The sequence below is a fragment of the Equus przewalskii genome, chromosome 19 (genome assembly GCF_037783145.1).
Source record: "Equus przewalskii isolate Varuska chromosome 19, EquPr2, whole genome shotgun sequence".
Taxonomy (NCBI): Eukaryota; Metazoa; Chordata; class Mammalia; order Perissodactyla; family Equidae; genus Equus; species Equus przewalskii.
Window position 1 is genome coordinate 29,863,073 of NC_091849.1, and position 20,430 is coordinate 29,883,502.

The 20,430-nt window shown below is 42.9% G+C and overlaps 1 long non-coding RNA gene and 1 pseudogene across 1 annotated transcript in view; one reads left to right on the forward strand and one right to left on the reverse strand.

Moving 5' to 3' along the window:
• Window positions 1-20,430, reverse strand: part of LOC139077459 (uncharacterized) — a 186,965-nt gene that overhangs the window by 110,135 nt on the left and 56,400 nt on the right. The window lies entirely within an intron of this gene.
• On the forward strand, window positions 7,398-11,401 carry LOC103545037 (patr class I histocompatibility antigen, A-2 alpha chain-like; annotated as a pseudogene).

Sequence of the window (20,430 nt, forward strand, 5' to 3'; positions counted from 1 at the left end):
GAATGAAGTGACTTATTTATTTTTGTATATTCTTGAGTATCATTTGAATTCTCTCGTGTGTGCATGAATAATGTTTTCAAAAATAAATTACATTAAAATTCCTTAAACTTGTAAAACACTTGACAGGTCACCCTCAGACCAGGATTTCAGACTCCGATTCTGATCCTGTCCTCGAGGGTCTCTTCACTCAACTATTTTGCCTTAGAATGTCCATTTCTGAGAAAGGTGGGCTAGATTATATGGACCAATCCTCCCACTGGAAATAGCTAAAGATGCCGTGTAAACTACAAAAAGCATCTTCTTAAGAGCATCAAAGAGCCGACAAGATCCCAATAAATGACCACACCCCAAAAAGAAGGGAAAGATCCTGCTTGGCCTCCATAGAGAACAGTGTCCTGAGAGATGGAGAAAAGGCTCTGTGAGCTCATTGCCCAGACACGGAGCCCAGCACTTCCAGCTCTGAGCCCCGAGCTCTGGACTGTCCTAGCCATCTGCTTCCCTTTTAATATTTGAACAAAGCTTATATTCTGATTATGATGTATATGTATATTGTATAATACATCTGATATAATGTATATTCACTGTAGGAAAATTATAAAATGTTAAAAATTATAAGTGATAAAGTAATAATAACTATTATCCTCACACTTGGAGATAATTCTGTTGCATTTTCTCCTGGTTTCTTATGTATCCTCCTGCTACTGCCCCAGGGCTGGAACTCTCTCTCTAAGCTGATGAGCACAGAACTGAGTGGCCCCAGCCCTGCTCTCTCCAGATGCCATTTCCTGAGGCAGTTCACTCTCACACCTCCTGAGGGAGTTATTTCTCTTTCTCCTCCCTCCTCAATCCCCTCCACTCTCTCCCCACTCTCAGGTGATGAGCTCTTTTCCTTTTTCACTCAGAGAAAGGAAGGACTAGGTGAGAACTGCGCCATCATCCCCCCACACCCCACATCTGTACCTGTATCCTCTGCCTTCACAGCAGTGATGATGGATGGTCCTGCTCCTGTCTAAGGCCACCTCTCAGTTTGGGCACAAGATCATGTCCCCTCCCTCCCCTGCATCATCAACTTCCTGCTCTCTACTGGCTCACTCATTCCTGCATACAGACAGGCTGTAATAGCTCCCATTTTAAAAGAAAAGAAAGAAAGAAACTAAATAAATCAAAACGAAATCCTCCCATAAAAATCCCCCACTCAGTCCCATGTCTCCTTCTAGCCACTGCCCCATTTCTAGGATGCTCCTGGGAGGACAATTCCAGAGCCCATTCTCTCACCTACCATGTTGTCTTTCTATTTTTACTAAACATCCATTTGCACATAGTTTAAAAGGTCCAGTGCTTCCACAAGGCTTCTTAGGAAGACAGATGCCCAACGCCCTCCCACCAACCCCGCCTTTTTCCTGAATCTCACAGACAACTTGTTTCAGTTCTTTTTGCTGATTCTCTGATTGTTACTTCTATGCCTTTAAACAGAATACTTCCAATACTCCTTCTTTGTTATTCAGTTTTATGCATCATCTTTAATAAACTGGCTTTTCTTTCACACACCCCCATCTACCCAATATAATTACTTTACAATTTTGATAAGCTCAATGTGCAGTGTTTGCATTATCACCAGGTAAACATTAGTCACAACTGAGCATCTTGTAGACTATGATTACTTTTCCTGTCTTGAATCAACTTTTTATGTTCCCTAGAGTTAACAGATATCTTGTTTCTTCATTTGCTTACTTTCTGTATTCATTACTAAATGATTCCACTACTCTCTCCAGAGTCTAAATGTCCATGAATATATTCAACCACACCTGACAATTCACCAGCTTCCTCTTTGTGAACACAGCTGTCCCACAGCCCTCAGTCCTGCCCCACGTGGACTGGTTCTCTGCACACCTGGGGCAGGGCTGACATCCCGGATCTCCTTCTCCTTTTGTCTCTCTCTTGTTCTAGCCCCTTTGTTGCCTGGATCTGACTTTTCTCCCTTTTCTGATGTTCTCCATCATTGTTCCCCACATTGCCCAGTGGTGTCCTGAGGAAGGGAACATGGAAAGCAAAACAGTGAAACTCTAAACATCTGAAATACGTTTAGGCTGCCCCAGCCCTTACTCACATCCTGACTTGGTATAGAACTCCGCATTGGAATATGTTTTCCTTGGAATCTGGAAGGCATTGCTGCAACGTCTGCTAGCCTCCAGGTCTGTGATTGTTGCCTCTTAAAGTTTTCAAGGGCTTGCTTTTCCATCTTCTCTCAGAAATTCCAATGTGTTTGTCATGGTGTGGGTCTGTTGTCATCTATTGTAGTGAGAACTTTGTTAGGATATTCAAGATGTAAATTTTTGTCTGTAAACGCTGAGAAATTTTCTTAACTTTTTCTTATCACTTCCTACTCTCCATTCTTTTCGAAACTGGTACTACTAATGTGTTGGAATCCCTTGATTGATGGATTAATATTCTTCGAGGTCTTCTCTCCTGCTTGCCGTGACTTTTCCATCTGTACTACTTCATGGGAGTATGACTTTAATCTTCCAGTTCATCTATTGAATTATTCATTTCTATGATCATATTTTTAACTTTCAAGAGCTCTTTCTAGCTGTGTGACTGCATATAATTTTATATAATTCTGTTCTTGTTTCGTATACCATGAATCTTATCCATCTTTTAGATATCATTGATAGCAGCGGTAGGGAACCTGTTAGTTCTTCTGGCTCTCTGCTTTCATGTCATCATGAATGTTTTCCTCACAGCACTTGCTCCGAAGGAGTTTCATTTATCTTTGTCATTTCTGCTAAATGTCCATCGCCCTCAGGACAATGCCAGAGTCTTCTTTTGCTCTTCGCTGCATCTCTAGAGTCTAGCTGATCCTCATTCACTGGACGCCTTGAAATAGACACTGGTTGATGGACTTTACTCTGTTTTGGGCAGTTAAGACTGACTGCCCGTTGAATACACTCCTCAGCTCTGAGTCTAGCAGCCTATAACAGAATATTCTGGAACACTGCAACAATTCACTTGCATGGATTGCAGAGTCATAACCATCACCTGAGGGACAGAGAACCAATGGGAGACAAGTGAACAAGGGCTCTAAGAGAAAATCCCTGGGCTCAACCTTGGCTCTAACACCTCCTAAACCTCTCGGAGTCTCCCTTTCCCTGTTCATACAAAGGGATCTCATGTTGGGAGCCTCAGGGGTTTGCTTTGAGGATTAAATTTGACCTCCTATGTATATCATATGGCATTAATCCCTGAGACATATTAAGTGTTCTTCTAGTCATAGTTACCAAAGTTATAGTGATCGTAGCATTTAGATAAGTTCCGTTCTTTGCTTTTATAAACCATAATTCAAGAAACATCCTTGAATGTATACTTTTAAGAACATGCGTGATTATCTTCTTAGAATAAATTTCTAAAAGAGAAATTTCTGTGTCAAAATGTAAGCACATTTAAATTGTTGAGACATTTTTCCAAAGCATCCTTTACATATTTTGTACCAGTTTTCAACCCCATCAATCTTTATAACAGTGTATTCTCCCCACCCTCTGGTTGATACTCTCATCTCTTACTTTCATCTTTGCCAAGCTGGTAGATTGTAATTTTTATTCCCATTTCTTATTCTGTGCTCTCTTTTTTTGGCATTTATTTATCTAATATATTTGTTCGATATTGTCATTTCTTTTTTTCCAAATTGTTTTCTAATATTCTTTAATTAGTTTTTGATTGAGTTGTAGTTATTTTAAAATACTGAATTTAGAAAGAAGAAAAAGCAGCCCCAGCATCAGGAACTGGTCTGACACTTACAGCGGGGCCTCAGTGTGGTCAGAAGCCAGCCTGATACTCACAGCTGGACCATGTTATTCTCCTGTTGGACACAGGTCATCTCACAGGACATCAACATTAGACAAGGACACTCTGAGAACATGTAAAAGTGAGACAAAATGAGACCACTACAGCACGTTGTCTTAGCACAGACAAAAACAAGGCACTGTGCAACTGACAAAATACCAAACATCTCCCCGTGCTGGCTCATATGAGCGACTGCTGCTTCTTTCCAGTCACAGCCTTGTCCTTGCTCTAGTCGGCCCTGTCAACAGATAAGATTTATTGAGATGCCCAATCACAGAATTGGCCCCACTTCCAGACAACACCCAACCTGGAGTGAGCCTCTGTTTCTATAGACCCTCCCCCAAATCACCCAACCAAAGCCCAAATCCTATACAGGGTCTAACTCCTTCACACTGAGATGCCCTCTGGTCCCTGATGCTGTGTGTTCTCCCTCACAGCAACAGGTAATAAACCCAACTTGTCTGCCCACAGATGTGCTCCTGGTGGTCTTTGGCTGAATAACATTGAGGCATGTTATTACCCCTTTGTCTGTTAAAATCTTTTACTTGTATTTGATTATGGGCATGTGTTCGTATGTTGTGAGTGTGTGGTTCACACAGAGAAGTTTTATGTTTTTCTCTATGGTTTTTCATCTTTGGGACATGCTTAGAGAATTCTCTATTCCACAACTGTAAAAACTTAATGTATATTTCCCTCTAGGAGAGCGGTCCAAGGGTGAAGGGAAATGGAACTGTTTGAACTTTGGGGGAAAGTATGGGAAGGAGCAATAGGTGAAGAATTCTAAGGTGGTGGCATTCTAAGGTTGACATCTTCTGCTCTATAATTTTCCAATTATGTACAGGGCCTGCAAGGGAGTCCATACACGTTGTGTTCAATAAATCTTTTCTCTGGGGCTAAGTGAAAACATACGTGCCTGCTTATTTACCAGGTTAATGAAAACACCACCAAGAGTCCCAATGTAGTATACATAAGGATGAGCTCCAGTGACGGGCATCTTTGAATACTTACAACATGGATTTGATAAATCATATTTTGGTTAATGTCTATATGCTCTATTTTTAAAATACAAATTAATTCAACTTCTTGGGCTTGCTGTATTTTAAGGATATGTCTAAGACCCACATGGACAAATCCATGACCTCCACATGAAGATAATTTTAATATACATCAACCTGTGAGTCACACAGTATCTCTGTTGGGGGAGGAGACTGAAAACTAAGAACATTCTAGATATGCACTGTCCAATATGGCAGCTACTAGCCATATATGGTTATTTAAATTAAAGCAAATAAAACTAAAATTTCAACTGCTCAGCACAGCGGCCATACTTCAAGTGCTCAATAGCCACATGTTGCTTCTGACTTCCGTATGAGACAGTGTAGATAGAGAACAATTCCCTCATCACAGTACATTCTATTGGACGGTACTGCTCTTCATACTTTGTAGGCCTCAAGTCAGATGCATGAGACCCATGTAAAAGGAAAGGCCCAATATAATGTCTCTTAGAGATATGTCAGATTTCTGTCTGAAATATGAATACATCGTAAGCTGATATACAGCGAAACCAACATAGGTCATCAGTGGGTCTGGTGCCTTCAGGCACAAACTGTTCCTAGTTCCAAAGGGAAACACCTGTCCCTCCACCTCACTTCCCAGACTGAGGACACATTCTGGCATCAAACTTCTAGGGGGTGAGTTCTCTTCTAGCAGAGAATGGGAGCAATGCTCTAAGCTAAATTTTGGGAGGTGGGGAGTCCAACTCAGGGAGAGGGATTCTGGGAAATGAAGGGGAGGCAAAGGTGGAGACCCATTGGGAGACTCTCCCCGGTTTATTTAGAACAGCAGTTCTCCAAGTGTGCTCTGTGGAACATTTGCAGTCCCCGAGATCCTTTCATGGATCCATGAGTCAAAACTCTTCATATTGTTACTAGACATCATCTGCCTTCTCACTATGTTGACATTTGCTGAGGTAAAACTTAGTACGAACGGAGGCCATGGTGCCAAACTGCAACAGTAGTTACCTCCACCACCTCTTACTTGCAGAAAAAACAAAACACTTTCACTTTAAAATGCCCTGAAGCAGTAAAAATTATCTTTACCAAATCATTATCCTTAAATCTACATTTTAAAAACATCTTATATGATGATGTGGGAAGTACACATGAAGCCTATCTGCCACATTCCAACATACTATGTCCCAAGGAGAATAATTTGAGTGAACTCAGCTAGCCTCTTTTCTATGGAATACCCCTTTACTTGAAAGAATGAATGACAGAAACTACGATTAGACTTGATTATTTGTCATACACTTTTTCAAAATGAATGTGAGCTTCTCCCTTCAAGAAAATCCACTGACAGTACTTATTGCCTTGATAAAAAGGAAGCTCTCAAGAGAAAACCAGAATTTCGGAAAACTTGTAGCCATCAAGTAAGCTTGACAGCTTCCCAGTACTGACAGACTTTCCCGTTGAGATCTGTGGTCATATTAAGAAATGTGATATTTTGATATTTTGTAGCTAAATGTGTCAATAAGAGATCTATATAACTAGTGAAACAATGCATTACTTTAAATCATACATTAGAATAAGAGCCATTCAATATGTAAAATAGCCCTGGGGATTTTAATGTAACAGAATAGGAAACATTCAATGATACTGTTTCAGGTTCCACTTTGCAAATTACCATTGAGAAACTACCACTTGTGTAGTTTTATTTTAGTATCAGAGTGGAATATTCACAATTATCTGAACAAGTTATTAAAAATACTACTCCTAGATTTCTCAAAAAATTAAAAATAGAAATACCTTATGACCCAGCCATCCCACTACTGGGTATCTACCCACAGAACTTGAAATCAGCTATTCCAAAAGTCCCATGAACCCTTATGTTCATTGCAGCATTATTTACAATAGCCAAGATGTGGAAGCAACCTAAATGCCCACCAATTGATGACTGGATAAAGAAGATATGGTATATATATACAATGGAATACTACTCAGCCATGAAAAAGGATAAAATCGTCCCATTCACAGCAACATGGATGGACCTTGAGGGCATTATGTTAAGTGAAATAAGCCAGACAGAGAAAGACGAACTCTGTATGACTCCACTCATAGGTGGAAGTTAAACATAGAGACAAATAGAATTGATTGGTGGTTACCAGGGGAAAGGGGGGGTGGGGGGAGGGCACAAGGGTCAAGTGGTGCATCTACAACATGACTAACAATGTACAAATGAAATTTCACAAGGTTGTAAACTATCATAATCTTAATAAAAAGTTTTTAAAAAGCAAATAAGATACTACTCCTACACAGTTGTGTGAGGCTGCACTTTTTTTCATATACTTCAAACAAAATAACAGATTAAATGCAGAGCAAATATGAAGATCCAGTGGTCTTCTAATGAGACAGACAAGAAAGAGACTTGCAAAAATGTAAAATGTAAAAAGATCCACTCTTCTCATTACCTTGTCTATTTTGGGAAATAGTTATTTTTCATAAAACACATTTCTGTTAACTTGCAAGGGCTTAAGAATGTTATTCTAAAGAAATTAATAAAAGTATTGAAAAATGTTTATTCCTAGCGTGGTAAATATTGATAGATGCAACCAACATAAACAAATTATCCTTGGGGTCCTCGCTAATTTGAAGACTGTGTGGATATCCTGAAACCAAAGTGCTGAGAATCGCTGACTCAGCCCCTGGGCCAGGACTCAGGGAGACGGTGTGACAAAGAGCTCTCGGTGCAGGAGGAGAGGGGTCAGGACAAAGTCCCAGGTCCCCAGACGTGGCTCTCAGGGTCTCAGGCCCGAGGGCGGAGTCTGGGGCAGCTGAGTGTTGGGGAGTCCCCGTCTCCTTGAGTTTGACTTCTCCCTCTCACAACCTGTGTCGGGTCCTCCCGCCTGGAGAGTCATGACGCGAGCCCAGTTCTCACTCCCATTGGGTGTGCGGTTTCTAGAGAAGCCAATCAGCGTCTCCGCTGCTCCGGGTTATAAAGTTGCCACCACCGTGGGGAACTCAGATTCTCCCCAAACCGCGATGATGTGGGTCATGGAGCCTCCAGCCTTCCTCCTCCTGCTGCTCTCGGGGGCCCTGACCCTGACCGAGACCTGGGCAGGTGAGTGCCGGGTCGGGAGGAAACGGCCTCTGCGGGGGGCGGAGCGAGGGGACCGCGCCGCGGGGGCGCAGGACCCCCCGGGAAAGGCGCATCTCCGCGGACCCAGCCCCAGACCCGCCCAACGCGCCCACCTGGGCCCCGCCGCGTCCTGGCCCCTCTCCTTCCCTCCCAGTCTCCCCGCCCTCTCCTCTCACCTACTCGGGTCTCCCGCGCTTCTCCGGCCGCTGCCCCTTTTCCGTCTCACGACACCATAGCCCTCCCCCCTCCCGGCCCCATCACCCTCGGACCCGGGACCCGCGCCGGGAGGAGGGTCGGCCGGGTCTCAGCCCCTCCCCGCCCCCAGGCTCCCACTCCATGAGGTATTTCAGCACCGGCGTGTCCCGGCCCGGCCGCGGGGAGCCCCGCTTCATCGCCGTCGGCTACGCGGACGACACGCAGTTCGTGCGGTTCGACAGCGACGCCGCGAGTCCGAGGATGGAGCCGCGGGCGCCGTGGGCGAAGCAGGAGGGGCCGCAGTATTGGGAAGAGCAGACGCGGACCGCCAAGGAAGCCGCACAGGCTTTCCGAGTGAACCTGAACAACCTGCGCGGCTACTACAACCAGAGCGAGGCCGGTGAGCGACGCGGGCCCGGGTCCAGGTCCCGACCCCCATCCCCACGGACGGGCCGGGGTCTCCCCGAGTCTCCGGGTCCGAGACTCACCCCGAGGCTGCGGGACCCGCCCGACCCCCGACCCGGGAAGAGCCGGCGGGGACTTTTCCGGGGTTCATTTTCAGTTTAGGTTTAATCGCTGCGGGGGACGGAGTGGGGGCGGGGCCGAGTGGTCTGGGCTGACCTCGGGGCGGGGTCGGGGTTCACACCATCCAGGTTATGTATGGTTGCGACGTGGGGCCACACGGGCGCCTCCTCCGCGGGTACAGTCAGTACGCCTACGACGGCGCCGATTACCTCGCCCTGAACGAGGACCTGCGCTCCTGGACCGCGGCGGACACGGCGGCTCAGATCACCCGGCGCAAGTTGGAGGCGGCCGGAGTGGAGGAGCGCTGGAGGAACTACCTGGATGGGGAGTGCGTGGAGTGGCTCCTCAGACACCTGGAGAACGGGAAGGAGACGCTGCAGCGCGCGGGTACGAGGGGCCGCGAGGCCTCCTGATCTCCCCTCCAAGCTGGTTTCCTACAAAGAGGGGAAATGGGATCGGTGTCAGAATATCCTTCCTCACAAAAGAAAGGAATCCACCCAGGTTTTCATGTTCTTACTAAACGCTTACCCAGAGAGCACGGCCTTGCCTAAAGGACAGTGAAGGAATCCAGTTTCTGCAGGAAGAGGAGGTGAGACCATGCCTGAAATCACCGTCGGTGGTTCCCTTTGACCCTGGCAGCCACCTTGTGAACCATGACTCTCTCTCTCAAGGCCTTGTTCCCTACCTGAGAACATCTTTGCGACTTTGACTCCGGTTTTTCTGAGTCATTCACCCTCCACCCAGGTCAGGAGCAGAAGTCTGTGTTCTCTTCTTTGGAGACCTGGAGTCTCCTACCCTGCTCATTCACGTGGATTCTAGAACTTTCCAGGGGATAGGAGATTATCCCAGATACCCAAGTCCTGGCTGGTCACTGGGTTTTGTTCTTCCTCCTTCCAAACCAATTGTCCTGTCCGTTCTCAGGATGGTCACATGAGTGCTGCTTTGGTGGCCCATGGAGGTAACTAAAAGTGTGAATTTTCTGAATCTTCCTCCCCAGAAGCCCCAAAGACACACGTGACCCACCACCGCATCTCCGACCATGAGGTCACCCTGAGGTGCTGGGCCTTGGGCTTCTACCCTGCGGAGATCACCCTGACCTGGCAGCGTGATGGCCGACCTGACCCAGGACACGGAGTTTGTGGAGACCAGGCCTGCAGGGGACGGGACCTTCCAGAAGTGGGCGGCAGTGGTGGTGCCTTCTGGGGAGGAGCAGAGATACACGTGCCATGTGCAGCACGAGGGGCTGCCTGAGCCCGTCACCCTGAGATGGGGTAAGGAGGAGGATGACGGGGCGCCTCTTCTTAGGGAAAATGAAGCCCTTTTGGAGACCTTGAATGTCAGGACTCAAGCCTGAGGTCAGAGCCCCTCACCCTCCCTTCTCTTTGCAGAGCCACCTCTCAGCCCACAATCCCCTCGGTGGGCCTCATTGTCGGCCTGGTTCTCCTTGGAGCTGTGGTCACTGGCGCTGTGGTGTGGAGGAAGAAGTGCTCAGGTAGAGAAAGCGGTGAGGATTGGAGTTTTCTTGTCCCCCTGGGGGGTTTCAAGCCCCAGGTGGAACTTGCCCTGTGTTGTTCATGGGGAGTCCCCTCCACACACATGTGCTCGCCACTCTGGAGCTGATTGCTGACCCTCTTATTAAAGCACCTGTGAAAATGAAATACAGATTTCTTCACCTTGATAGTTTTGGTGCTGGAGACCTGATTCCCATGAGTCGAAGGTCAGAGGGGAAGGTCCTTGATGAGGACTGGGCTCCGGTTGGTCCAGTCCCCACACATCTCCTTTCTTCATGTTTCTCAATCCTTCCCTGAGACTTCAGTTACCATTCTGGAAACTTCCGTGTAGAACAGGACTACGGGGTTCCTCTAGTATCTCATGACCCGTGTTCTCTCTGTTATCTTCCCACAGGTGGAAAAAGAGGGAGCTATGCTCAGGCTGCAAGTAAGTTTGGATTGGGGGTTGATCCCTGAGACCTTGGGATAGTGTAGACAGGAGCCCATTGGGGAGCTCACCCAGCCCATAGCTCCTCCTTTAGTCTCCTCTCCTGTGGGCTCTGACCAGGTCTTGTTTTTGTTCTACCCCAGGCAGTGACGGTGCCCAGGGCTCTGACGTGTCTCACGGATCCTAAAGGTGAGCCCCTGGAGGCCCGAAGTTAGGGAGGAGTTGGGTCAGAGGGGACAAGACTGGGTTTGGGGATTCAATGGGACATTTTGAGGACGTAGTGGGTTATTGAGAATATCAACACTTATGTCCTGAATTTGTTCATGGTGATTTTCTTTCCTTGTGTGAGCTGGCTTGTTGGGGACTGAGTGATGCAATATTTGTTCACCCTCCCACTTTGTGACTTCAAGAACCCTGTCTACTTTTTCTGCAGCTGGCATCTGAGTGTGTGTGTGTTCCTATTAGCATAATGAGAGGAGGTGGAGAGACTGGCCCACTCCCCGCCTGCCCACCATGACCCGCCCACACACTGACCTGTGTTTTCCCCTGATGACTTTCCTGTTCCAGCGGAGGCGGGGCTGGGCCGTCTCCATCCCTGTCTTAACTTCCTGTTGCACCAAATAGTAATGATTACTTCCTTATTGAAAATGTAGTCCAGATATGAATTTGTTTTTTCTAATTCTTGTCATAAGGGATTGTTGTGTTAATTAAAGGAGAAATTTCCTAAAGTTTGCCAGAGAAAATAAATGGAAGCACTGAGAACATTCCAGAATCCGTGTATTGTGCTGAGTCTGTTGCAAGTGGAGACAGGAAGAAGCTGAGAGGAGCCAGCCTGGACGGGGCCTGTGCCCAGTGGGTGCCCAGCGCATCGTGGGCTGTGATGTTGTCGTTCATCAGCTGGGTCATCCTCGCTGCTCCTTTGTTGTGGTCCCTTCAGTAGAATCCTGTCCCACCAGGACCTGTGATCACAGGGACTCGGAAATCACCTGGACGCTGTTGTGTCTTCAGGCTTCAGCACCGTGGGCAGCGAGGGCTTCGTGTGGTCAGCTCCGCCTAGGCCTGGGTCCGGCCCTCGTCCCCAGCATTGTGTGTGTTTAGATTTTGTTTCTTTGTGGAGACTTTGCTTTTGAGAGATGAATTTTCAGACTCATCCAGCTCTTCCCCTCCTTCTAGGGTTGTTTCCTGGATTCTTTCCACATTTTCTCCTTTTTTAAAGAAGCAGATTGTAGAATTAGCAGAGAGGAGAGATCCGATAGTTTCTCATCTGAGATAAATTCCGGTTGGGTTTCTGTCTTCTCTGCAGCCTGCGCCCCTCTCTTGCCCTCAGCTGTAGTCATCCTAGTGCTGGCTCCGATCCAAACACATGGATTCACAAAGCAGAGACTACTGTAGATTCAAAGTGGGTTGGAAAATAGGACCCATAAGCCTAGGATTCTTTTTTCTAAAAAGGGAAATGTAATTGTGTGTGAGTGTGCGGGAGGGAGGGGAGAGCCGAGCTTGTGAGAAAGGTACAGGCGGCACTGATGTCAGTGTGAGTGGACATTGAGCTGTAGCTGCCACCAAACAGCATGTGGCCTGAGGCTACATTAATAAAGATACTGTCTGTAGAATAGCGAGGTGCTCTATGCTAATCATTCATTCAACTGATAATTGTTAATTTTGCATCTAGGAAACTTTAGTGAACTCAAAACAGGCAAAAATTGCCAGCCTTGGGGAGCATGTGTTCTAGTGGGGAGGGGCAGACTGTATGCCGTAAGCATGGTGAGGAAGGCACGTGTTTATGTTAGAAGTTTTAAGTGCTTTGAGGAAGGTGACCCAGAGTATAAGTGTGTGGGGACAGGGAAGGTGGCTGTGTTACTAGGGTGGTCAGTGTGGGCCTCACTGGGAAGGTGACCTTGAGGAAAGATGTGAAGGACATGATTTGTCCACAAGGATGTTTGAGAAAGTTCTTCGCAGGCAGGGGAACCTCCAGTGCAAATGCGCTCCGGCAGGAGTGTGTCTGTGTGTCCTGGGAAGAGTGAGGAGGTGGATGAGTCTGGATCAGGGAGCAATTGAGATGACGTCCGAGTTACACCCAAATCATGTAGACCTGGAGGAGATTGGAAGGTTTTGACTTTTCTGTAAGATGGGGAGTTAGAGGATGGTTTTGAACAGAAGATCGACCTGGTGTGACTTCTCTTGAGAAGCATCAGTGTGGTGCTGTGCAGAATCAAGAGGTGAAGGGAGAGCAGCCACTGGAGAAAACTGTAGGAAACCAGTGCCGTGTTCCAGGCTAGAGGTGGTAGTTGCTTTGTCTGGGGTGTGAGCAGGGAAAATAACAAGAATTGTTTGGATTCTGGATACATTCTGAAGATGGGCTTTACGGCGTCTCCTAATGGATTAAATCTGGGTTATGAGAAAGAGGGTCAAGGAGGACACCCCAAATTTCAGATGTGCAAGTGGAAAGATATGAAGTGCCTTCAGTGAAATTGGGGAAGACTTGTAGAAACACATTTGATGAAGCAGCATCATAGACATCCAGTTAGGAAATCTGAAACAGAGACGTCTCTTATATGCAGGTGAGGTTAGTTCTAGTGGTTGGATATGTGAGTTTAGAGTTTAGGAGAAGTGTCTGGGCTAGAAAACTAACTTCGGAGGTGATGCCATATAAGTGATATTTAAAGCCTTGAGAACGGATGAGGTCACCAAAGGTTTAAAGACTGTAGAAGAAAAAGAAACAGGGACTGAACTCTGGGCCCCAGGCACTAAAGTATCTGGTCAGTCCACACACCCAGAGCAGACTGCACAGTTCTGACACCACATCTATGAGGCATGGAGACTAGGTAGTTCCAGACTTTCGTGTGCACAGGAATCCCCTGGCCATCTCCTGAAGGTCTACACAGTCAGGAATAGAGGTGAGGTTCTGCATGTATAACCAGTTTGGTGTTGATACTGCTGGTCTTCAGATCACACGTTTAGTAGGAAGAACATGGACCAGGATTCCCGCATGGGAATCAGCCTCAGAGGCAGGCAGTGATTCTTGGGCGCTGTGCCCAATATTCTGAGATGGTGATTTTGGAGAGAGGCCTGCGTATTCTGTAACAAGCCCACAAGCAATCCTGGGGCTCAGTCAGATTGGGAAGCACTGATGCCAATGACCAGAGAGCGTTCAGGGTAGGGAGGGGTGTTAAATACACAATAAAATGTTTTTTCTTGTGAAGAAAAAGGCAAGACGTATGCTGACAGATATGTGGTGTTTTCTCCACCATGGGGTATGGCCAGGTGGAAGATTGGGAAGTGGTTATTAGCTCAGCAAAAGAAAATCTCTGAGTTCCTAAGAGCGTTTCCAGGACACAGTGCAGGGAGGAGGAGCCCTAACAGAGCCCAGGAGCTTTGCTGAGGTGAGGGGACAGAGTTGTGAATTGGGGGGCCCAGAACAGCCAGTCGAAGGGAAAGCGCATAGAGAAGACAGCTGAACAGAAAAGGCACTGGAAGTCTGCAGAGGGGTCCCCTCAAGTCTTCAGCTCATCAGTGCTTGCACACAAGGAAACTATCCCAGGACAGGAAAGACTAATCCAGAAAGATTACAGAGAATAATATCTAGTACTCTACAGGGATAGGAATAATGCCTGTCCCACCAGCCAGACTGGAAAACCTTACAATTTGCTGGGTGTTGCGTAGAGTATTCAGAGGGGTCTTGTTTCAGTAGTGGGGAACAATTTGCCCTAATCTAAATATTGCCCTATTTGGCCTAACAAATATTAAAAGCAAGACCCAAAAGGATCTTCCAACTTCCAAATAAGTTAATGTATCCCAGAAATAAAGGCAGAAGGATATTTGTGGAATGCATAAATGTCTAGTGCCTAATAAGGTAAAACCATAAATGTCTGGCATCAAATGAAAAGTAACTGGGCATACAAAGAAAAAAAGAAAATACAACGCATAAAGTGCATAAAGCAGAGAAAACAATCAACTTAAACCGAACTAGAACTGACACAGACATTAGCATTAGCAGAAAATGACATTAAACCAGTTTGTAAATGTATTCCTTATGTTTATGAATTTAGATAAGAGATACAAAAGTGCATGAAAGACCAAAGTCCTCCTTCCAGAGATGAAAATGTCTGATTTGAAATATACACTGGATGTGAGATGGGTTTAATGGTAGATTTCATATTGTAGAAGAAAAGATTACTGACCTTGAAGATGTAGCAATACAAACTCTCCAAAATTATATGCAGTAATAATTATTAAAAGTATTGTTGGATTTGTAATATATTTATATATGATTTGTATAACAAAACAGCCATAAAAGGAGGAAGTAGAAATTGAGCTATGGTCAGGTTTGTATACCTCACTGAAATTAAGTTGTTATAAATCTGAAGTGGATTTTGATAAGATAATGATATGGTAAACTCTAGAGTAACTACTAAGTTACTTAACTAAAAATAACTCAAAAGTATAGTGAAAATTACTAAATAAGTATTATAGTATTAAAGTATTATAGTAGAAAATATGCACTTAATAAAAAGCAACCCATAAAAGAGGAATGGGGGGAATAGACATGAGATACATAGAAAATAAAAGTAAAATGGCATCATAAAGCCACTGTATCAATATTAACATTAAATGTAACGGAGTTTGGGGGCTGGCCCCATGGCCAAGTGGTTAAGTTTATGAAGTTTGTGTGCTCTGCCTCAGCAGCCCAGGGTTCACCAGTTCGGATCCTGCGCGCAGACCTACACACTGCTCATCAGGCCATGCTGTGGCAGCATCTCACATGGAAGAACTGAAATGACCTGCGGCCAGGATATACAACTATGTACTGGGGCTTTGGGGAGAGAAAAAAAGAGGAAGATTGACAAAAGATATTAACTCAAGGCCCATCTTCCTCACTAAGAAAAAAAAGCATATAAACGTCAACAAAATAAATAAAATAAAACTGAGTTAAAACAGTCTATCAAATCACAGATTGCTAGACTGAAAACGAAACAAGATACATCTATTCTGTCTACAGTAGACACACCTGAGATTCAAGTAACATAGATTAAAGTTAAAAGGATGGAAAATATATCTCAGGCAAACAGCAACCATAAATAGTTGGAGTAGCTTCACTGGTATCAGACAGGAGACTTAAATGCTAGTAAGACAGACAGGGACATTTTATAACAATAAAAGGGTCAATCCATCAGAAAGATAAAACAATTGTAAACATATATGCACCAATTACTGACCACCAAATACATGAAAACAAAATTGGCAGAAATTGAGAGAAATAAACAATCCAACAGTAATAGGTGGAGACTTCAGTATACCACTTTCAGTAATGAATAGAACAACTATGCAGAAGATCAAAAAATAACAAGAAGACTTTAGCAATGCTAAAAAACAAAAGTATAAACCTAATTGACCTTTATGGATCACTTCACCCAAGCACAGTAAAATATGCATTCTTCTCAAATGCACATGGAGCATTCCTCAGGATAAACCATATGCTAGGCCATAAAACAAACTTCAATAAGTTTAAAAGGATAGAAAGAATACAAAGTATGTTCTTTTATCACAGTGGCATGAAATTAGAAATCCACTAATAACAGAAAGAAATTGGGGAAACTCACAAATGTGGAAATCAAGTAACACATCACTACATAAGCAATGAATCAAAGAAGACATCAAAATGGAAATCAGATAATACTTTGAGATTCAGGAACATGCAGAGACGGCATACCAGAATTTATTGGATGCTACTAAAACAGTACTTAGAAGGAAATTTATAGACGTAATGCCTACATAAAACAGAAACATCTCAATTCAATTACCTGACCTTCCACCTTAAGTCAAAGGTAAAAGAGGACAAAACTAAGCCAAAAGCAAGATGAAGGAAGGAAAAAGTAAAGATTTGAGTAAAAATTAAGTAGAGAAAAGAGAACAGAGAAACAATACATAAAATTCACTAAATCCAATTTGGTCCTTTGAAAATCAACAAAACTGACATCTTCAACGAGACTCACTCAAAAAAAAAAAAAAAAAAAGAGATAGAAGACTCAGATTACTAGGGCCAGCAGTGAAAGAGAGGACATTATGACTAACCATACAGAAACGGGGAGAATTTAAGAGAATACTATGAACAATTATATGCCAAGAATTAGATTACTTAGGTAAAATAAATTCATAGAAAGATACAAACTACTAAAGCTGATTCAAGAAGTAGACAACCTTAATATACCTATAAGAAATCAGAAGACTGAATCAGTTATAAAAATTATCCATAAAAAAAGCCTAGGTCCCAATGGCCTCACTGATGAACTCTACCAAATATTTAAAGAAGAACTCAAAACAATTCTTTATAAACGCTTTCAAAAAGGAGAAGAAGAAGAAAGATCACCACGTCATTTCATGAGGCCAGTATTATTCAGATACCCAAACCAGCCAATGATATCACAAGAAAAGAAAACTGCAGGCCAATTATCTGTTATGAATATACACAGAAATCCTCAACAAAATATAGTAAGTCAAATCAAACAATGTACAGAAAGAATTATACACCATGACTAAGTGGAATTTATTCCAAGAATGTAAGGTTGGTTTAACATTCAAAAAAATCAATTAATGTAACACACTATATTAATATAATAAAAAACAAAAACCACATGCTTATCTCAATAGATGGAGAAAAAGCGTTTGTCAAAGTCTGACACCCTTTCATGATTAAAAAAAAAAAACTCTCAACAAACTAGTAATAGAAGAGAATTTCTTCAATCTGGTTAAAGGCTTTTATGAAAACCCTAAAGCTAACATCATATTTAATGGTGAAAGAATGGTTGTTTTCCTCCTAAATCAGCAGTAAGATAAGGCTGTCCACTCTCACCACTTCTACGCAACATTGTGCTAGAGGTTCCAGCCTGAGCAACTGTGCAAGAAGATAAAATGTGCTCAAACTGGAAAGGAAAAAGTAAAACTATCTCTTTACAGATGACTGATCCTGTACACAGAAAACTCTAAGAAATTCACTAAAAAGCTATTAGAACAAATAAGTTCGACAAATTTGTAGGATATGATGGCAAATATACAAAAATCAATTATATTTCTATACAATAAATAATCCAGGAATGAAACTAAGAAGATATTCTGTTTACAACAGCATCAAAAAGAATAAATCTTAGGAATACATTTAATAAAGGAAGTGTAAAACTTACACTCTGAAAACTAGAAAATGTTGGTAAAAGAAATTAAGGAACATCTATGTAAATGGAAAAAAATTCCTGGGTTAGAAGAATTTTTATTATTAAGATGGCAATACTCCCTAAATTGATCTATAGATTCAACAGCCTATCAAATACCTAACTGACTTCTTGCTAGGAATGACAAACTGATTCTAAATTCAGATTGAAATTCAAGGAACCTACAATAGGCTACAATAGCCTTTGTCTTTGATAAGACAAAGAACAATGTAGGAGGACTCACAATTCTCAATTTCAAAACTTCCTACAGGGGCTGGCCTGGTGGCACTGCAGTCAAGTTCACACGTTCTGCTTCAGTGGCCTGGGGTTTGGTGGCCCAGATCTCAGGTGGGGACCTATGCACTGCTTATCAAGCCATGCTGTGGCAGGTGTCCCACATATAAAGTAGAGGAAGATGGGCATGGATATTAGCTCAGGGCCAATCTTCCTCAAACAAACAAACAAAAACTTGGTACAAAGCAACGGTAATCAAGACAGTGTGGTACTGGCATACGGATAGACATATGGATCAATGGAATAGAAGTGAGAGTTCAAAAATAAAACCATATGTCTATGGCAACTGACTTTCAACAGAGGTGCCAAGATCATTCAATGGGGGAAAGAATAATCTTTTCAACAAATGGTGCTGAGACAGCTGGACAGCCACATGCAAACTAATAAAGCTGGACACTCACCTTACACCTTATACCAACCTTAATATAAAATGGACCAAAGACCTAAACATAAGAGCTAAAACTATAAAACTCTTAGAATAAACCACAGGGGACAATCTATATGACCTCGGATTTGGCAATGATTTCTTTGATATGACACCAAAGGCACAGCCAACACAAGAAAAAATAGGCTAATGGGAGTTCACCAAAATTAACAACTTCTGTGTATCAAAGGATTATAGCAACAGTAAAAAGGCAACCACAGCATGGAAAAAAATATTTGCCAATCAAATGTCTGATAAGCAATTAATATCTCAAATATATAAAGAAATCCAACAACTCAATAACAAAAAGACAACCATATTTTAAAACAGGCCAAAGAATTGAAGAAATACATCTCCAAATAAGATATACAAGTGCCAGCATATGCATATATATCTGCTACATATACCATCCTAGTGGTGGGGTGTTTCATTGTGGTTTCCACTGATTAATGATGTTGAGCATCTTTTTAGATGCTATGATACACTTATGTGCCTGGTGGTTTCTAGGGTCTGAGGAAAGGGTGAATTGGGAGTTATCGTTCATTGGGAATATAGTTTCAATACAGGATGGTGAAAAAGTTGTGTTAAGATGGTTATATCTCCAAATTAATCTACAGATTCAATTCAATTTTATAAAAATCCTAGCTGGTTTCTTTGCAGAAACTGATGAGTTCATCTTAAAATTCGTGTGGAAATTCAAAAGACTAGATAAAACACTCTTGAAAAAGAAGAACAAAGTTTGAGGACTCACACTCCAGGTTTCAAAATTTACTACAAAGCTACAATAATCAAGACAGCGTGTTACCAGCATAAGGACGGACATATAGATCAACAGAATAGAATTGAGCGGTCAGAAATCAACCCTCACATTTATGGTCAGTTGAATTTCAAAAGAAGCGCCGAGACAATTCAATGAGGAAAGGTTAATCTGCTGACATGATTGTGTATCCACATGCAAAAGAATGAAGTTGCACCTTTACCTCTCACCATCTGAAAAAAAATTATCTCAAGGTAGATCAAAGACCTAAACATAAATGCTAAAACTATAAAACTCTCAGAAGACAATAAATGCATGAATCTTCTTGACATTGGACTAAGCAATGGTTTCTTAAATATGACACTGAAAATGTATGTAACAAAGGGATAATTACATTAACTGGACTTGATCAAATTTAAAACCTTTTGTGCTTTGAAGGACACCTTCAAAAAAGTAAAAATATAGCCCCAGACTTGGAGGAAATATTTGCAAATCATTTATCTAAGGAACTAGTCTCTAGAATATATAAATAACTCTTCCAGCTCAATAATAGAAAAAAACAACCAAATTAAAAAATGAGCAAGTGTTTGATAGACATTTATCCATGGGAGATATACAAATGGCAAATAAGCACCTGAAAAGATGCTTCACATTATTAGTCCTTAGGGAAATGCAAATCAAATCTATAACATAATACCACTTCACACTTCCTAGGATGGCTAGAATCAAAAAGACCAATATTAAGAAGTGCTGTGAGGTTGTAGAGAAAATGGGACCCTTGTAAACTACTGGTAGGAATATAAAATAGTGCTGCCACTTTTGAAAAGAGTCTGGCAGTTCCTTATAGTTTGAAAATAGTGTCGCCATATGACTCAGCAATTCCATTCCTAGGTATTTACCCAAGAGAAATGAAAACATATGTCCACACAAAAACTTGTACATGATATTCATGCAGCATTATTCATAATAGATAAAAGGTAGAAACAACTCAAATATCCATCAATTGATGAATAAATAAATAAAAGTGACATATCAATGCAGTGGAATACTATTTGGCAATAAAAAGAAATGAAGTACCAATGCATGCTATGGATGGAGGAAACTTGAATACATTAGGCTTCATGAAA